Source organism: Bison bison, unplaced genomic scaffold (genome assembly GCF_000754665.1).
Source record: "Bison bison bison isolate TAMUID 2011002044 unplaced genomic scaffold, Bison_UMD1.0 scf7180017864461, whole genome shotgun sequence".
Classification (NCBI taxonomy): Eukaryota; Metazoa; Chordata; class Mammalia; order Artiodactyla; family Bovidae; genus Bison; species Bison bison.
The window spans coordinates 13,373,006-13,378,480 of NW_011495023.1; the positions used below are offsets into that span (position 1 = coordinate 13,373,006).

At 37.1% G+C, this 5,475-nt stretch overlaps 1 protein-coding gene across 1 annotated transcript in view; it reads left to right on the forward strand.

The window, feature by feature from the left end:
- The window catches only part of PTER (phosphotriesterase related), a 76,330-nt gene that overhangs the window by 3,675 nt on the left and 67,180 nt on the right, over window positions 1–5,475 (forward strand). The window contains exon 2 of the mRNA XM_010859971.1: window positions 4,207–4,433. The gene's annotated coding sequence lies outside the window, so the exon portion shown is untranslated. The remainder of the gene's footprint in view (window positions 1–4,206; window positions 4,434–5,475) is intronic.

Consider the following 5,475-nt stretch of genomic DNA (forward strand, 5'->3'; position numbering starts at 1 on the left):
AAAATTGATGCTTTTGAAGTGTGGTGTTGGAGAAGACTCTTGAGAGTCCCTTGGACTGCAAGGAGATCCAACCAGTCCATTCTGAAGGAGATCAGCCCTGGGATTTCTTTGGAAGGAATGATGCTAAAGCTGAAACTCCAGTACTTTGGCCACCTCATGCAAAGAGTTGACTCATTGGAAAAGACTCTGATGCTGGGAGGGATTGGGGGCAGGAGGAGAAGGGGACGACAGAGGATGAGATGGCTGGATGGCATCACTGACTCTATGGACATGAATCTGAGTGAACTCCAGGAGTTGGTGATGGACAGGGAGGCCTGGCGTGCTGCGATTCATGGGGTCGCAAAGAGTCGGACACGACTGAGCGATTGATCTGATCTGATCTGATATCTATAGATACAGATATATTTATAAATACATAAAATATAAATATATTTTATATACTTAAAATATGTAATATAAAATGTATATTTATAATATATAAATATATCTTACATACTTATAAAATATAAATATATTTTTCTATATAAATACATTATTTAAAATTTCAGCATTCTTCCCAAGTTTTCCCATACAGAGGAAGGTTCACAGATTCATTGTTAAGAGACAGTTCTTTCCAAATGTATTTGTATCAATAGATGCATTGCAGAAACTATTTTGTCACCAAGGGACACTTGAAATGAATCATCCCTACTTACCATTGACTACTTTCTAATTTTTTTTAAAGCAGCCTCAAACAAATACTTTAACTATCATTTCCTTGCTTCCTTATTTCAGATCCAAGAGGATCAGACCTAGACTTTGCTCTCCCCATGCAGGAAGCAATGTGTTCCCTCTTTTCCTCTGACTTAAACAGAAGCGAAATAGGGAGCATTTTGCTTAGGGCAGAGCCATGCTGCCTTCTTAGGGATGTTGGCTATAAATCCAGTCTCCCTAGAGGTTAACAATCAAAGTTCTCCCCCTCTCTTACTCAGACAAATGATATGATGATGATAAATTGCTTGGACATGACTGCCCTGAGCACTGGTATGATGAATTATGTTGTTCAGGGCATGACCAAAGATCCTCCACTGTCAGTCAGCCACACTGAATATTGGCAGTTTTCATAAGTAGCTTTCTGCCAATTTTGGTCTCTGTTTTGCATATTAAATTCTCTGTTCTCACTGGTCATGGTTTTAAGTTCTTAATCGTCTCTGTCTTCCTCTGAATTCACTTAGCTAATCAACCTTTTGCTTTTTCTGTTCCCTGTTCACTAAAAGGCTGGTCTGTGTCTCACAGTTGTGTTCAGTAAACACTGAGTCTTTCTTCACAGAAACTGTTAAAATAAAAATTATTAGTCCTTTCCACTAAATCCAGAGTAATGACAGCTTATCTCGCAATGGCTTAATTGGGTAATTATTTAGTGTTTGAAAAACACTTTGAAGACTCTATTGGTAAATATTATTATGAATTTAATGTTCTGTGTGCAATTGAAAGTCCATTGCAACCACAAAATCCTTCGTATTTTTGTGTACCAAAAAAGGTGTCTTTCTTAATATTGCTTACTATTTTCAAACTTGTATATTATTGATTTTTGAAATATTTAAAATATTTTATTTCATACAATCTCAAAGTTATCACGTTTATCCTGTCACATTTCTAGGTCTCATCTACTACATTCCTTATATCTCTGAAAAGTTAGATGTCATATTGTTGGTCTGTGAAAGTTTGTAGGAAATATGAAGTGGATTCCCTGGTTCAGGGGTATTTCACATTATACAGCTGCCACATCTGTTGTGTGTGGTATCTGCTTAACTTTTCAGCAAGCTTTTCTATTAAGCCCTGACAAATAACTGCAATAATGATTTATTTCCTCTCAGTCTATACACTGAGCTGTCACCTCATTGGCATCAACATTTGTCAAAAAGGATTAGATTATATTGCATATGCCTGGCCAGACTCTTGACAAATTTTCTACTCACTTGATAGACCCAGAGCCCCCTGGTGTAATTAAAGGCCACTTCCATGGCTTGGACTGCACGACCTCTATTACTGACTGTATTGGTTTGCTAGGGCTGCATAACAAAATATCACAGGCTGGGTGACTTAAACAAAAGAAATTGATTTTTTCATTTTTCTGGAGGCTAGAAGTCTGAGATCAAGGTTGTAGGTAGATTTGGTTTCTTTTGAAGTTTCTCTTTTTGGCTTGTTCATTACCCTGTCCTCCCTGTATCGTCACATGGTCTTCACTCTGTGTCTTAATCTTTTCTTCCAACTACACGAAATAGTCTGTTAGATTAGGACCTACTGTAACAAACTCTTTTTAATATAGTTACCTTTTTTAAAGACCCTGTGTCCAAATACTGTCACATCCTGAGATAGTGGGGGTTAGGACTTGAACCTAAGAATGTTTAGAGGGGGTACAATTCAGCCCATCAGACTAGCCTACAGTAATAATGGTCTGTGTGTGTGCATGTGTGATTAGTCGCTCAGTTGTGTCCAACTCTTTGTGACCCCATGGACTGTAGCCTGTGAGGCTCCTCTGTCCATGGAATTTTCCAGGTAAGAATACTGGAGTGGGTAGCCATTCCCTTCTCCAGGGGGTCTTCTTGACCCAGGGATCAAACTTGGGTCTCCTGCATTGCAGGTGGATTCTTTACTGTCTGAGCCTCCAGGGAAACCCAGTGGTCTCCAGAAACTACCATTTTTGGAGGGCTTAAAAAAAATTATCAAATTTGAACAATCAAGTGATAACTACAAATTTTTGGAGAGTCTACTCAGTTTAGGAACCTCTTAACATTACTTTGAGGAGAGCTTGATGTTTGTGACTTAAAAGATTGAACTGATGAAAATCAAAGCAACATGATTAGATAAATTCTACATAGTGTATTAAGCTGTTAACCATAAAATGCATGTAAGCAAGTATATCTTGCTGTCTGAACTATCACCATCCAGATATTTGTGATGAAAACTAGCACATATTTTTAACCTAAAATATCCTCTCTGAATCAAAAACATGCCTTGACTAGTCTGGCATCAAAAAGGGTAACAGGATATAAAATACACTTTGGTCCTATCGCACATCTTTTCCCTAGAGGGTGACATCTTGTGCTCCTGCTGTAAGATGTGTTCTGAATCTCTGCCTCCTTATTATCAGCTGAAAATGTCCATGAAAGCAGAAGAGTCTCTGAAGAAAGATGATAAACCAAGAGGAAGTTAGATAAGCTCTTATATTTGAAGAAATATTGGGAACGTGAAAACCTCAAAGACGTCGACGTGCCCTGTCTGCATCAACCATGCATACTAGAGTTGATACTGGAGAACTTCACCATGTTCAGCTTCAGAACAGAATTATAGTTTTTTTTTTTTTTTTTTAAAGCTCTTTTTAAAAATGCCTTTTGCAGTAAACGGATAGCCAGAAATCCTTAGAGGATTGTTATGTGGGTTTATAAGAGTATGTTAGTAATATTTGGGATAATTGGTTGAATGGTTTTGCATGAGCTGTGAAACATTATTTTTCCCTTCAAAAACTGTAGTTGGAATTACTGTTGAAGCTGCTACTGATGATACATAGGGGTTCATTACACTGCTCTTTCTACATTTGTAAACTTTTAAAATGTCCATATTAATAAGTTCAAATAAGAGAATTATATAATTATAATTATATAATTATAATTACATATAATTATGTAATCACATAATATAATCATATGAATATATAATTCATTTCTTCTTTATATATAATTATATATACATAGATATATATATCTCTCTCCTGTAATGCAAAATTTGATACCATCACATTTAGAGGGACAGATTAAATTTGAATGGTAAGGTATGCACGTTTACATAAGAGAATACACACATGGGTAGAATGTGGTTTTCACTACCCGTTGCTCCATAGAAAAGTATTGTTGAAACCTTTACCCAGGAAAGGCTACAAGGACGTCTTCGCTAGTTTTAGCCTAGATTATTTGACACATGTTCTTATTTATCACTCCCTGGTCTATGGCATGTCTATCATTTCATGAGTCAGTGCTTTTCTACAAGTTATAGAGTTTCCCAGGCTGCAGTTTCTCCAAGTTCAGTTTTTAACTTCCGCGCCTTCATTTGCCACTGCACAAATTCACATAACACAGGAATTTCAGAAGGGGCCGCTGGCCTCCAGTGCAGATCTAAGGCCTAAAACTGATTCCGTTTGGCTTCTGTGTTCTTTTGAACTTGCCCCAGTATCAACCAGGAAAGAAGAGTTTCCAAGTATTCTTCTTTCTCCTGTGGAACTAAATATCTGGGAGCAGCGGAGTGCATAAGTAGTGAAGATTCTGCTGTTTTAAGTACAGACAGGACGGAGACTCTGACCTTACAGCCGCATCTGCCCTGCTACGTGTCCAGGGAGATAGAAGATTCCAGCAGATCCAGTCGCGGTGTTTCTTTCTGATCTTCTTCATTCCTCCCAGGTATTGCCTTTTTAACTTTTTGTCTATCAGAGTATTTCAGTGGAAAAATTAAAATATGTCAAGCAAAGAGATTCAAGTTTAAACAGTCTCCATGCAGATTCTACATATTCTTGCCTACTGAATGTCATTGAATTGTTAGATTTAAAATATATACAAGAACATATACAGTTTCTAGCATTAGGGATATTTCATGGGCCTTTGCTAGTACGTATTCTTGCCACAGTGAGGTCAAAATGATTAGTTTCTAAATTATTTTGCTTTTAAAATCAGAATTGCAATTTTTTTTTAATGTGGAGTTTTCATAAAGCATTATGTAAGGATACTGTGTTATCTGATGAAGCTGTTTGCACTTACTTATTTTTATATTTTTTTTAGTAATACTTTGGCTAAAATAAGTTTTCGTTAAGAAAAGTGAAAGTGTTAGTCGCTCAGTCATGTCTGACTCTTTGCTACCCCATGGACTGTAGCTTGTCAGGCTCCTCTGTTCATGGGATTCTCCAGGCAAGAACAGTGGAGTGGATATCCATTCCCTTCTCCAAGGGATATTCCCAACCCAGGGATCGAACCCAGGTCTCCCACATTGCAGGCAGATTCTTTACTGTCTGAGCCACCAGGGAAGCCCAAGTTTTCATGAATTGTTCCTACATAATGTGGTGATTTTACAACACTATCACTAAAGGAGAGTTTATTTATATCTTGTCTCTCTAAAAAGAGTGATGTATTAAAACTTTAGAGTTTTACTCTGTAAAAATTGGAAAACTTACTAAGTAGTTGTACTATGTCTGACTACAACGTCTCGATCTATAGTTTTTTACACCATAGATTATATTTCTGATGTGTTGTGGGGAACTAACAGGAGTTAGTTCCTTAGTAGGCCAGAAAAATTAAATGTGTTACAAGACATTGCAGAGATGTTAAATGTCATTTTAAAAATTTATTCATTTTCAGTTGGAGGATAATTGCTTTTCAGTATTGTGCTGGTCTCTACCATACATCAACAGGAATCAGCCATAGGTGTACATATGTCCTCTCCCCTCTAGAA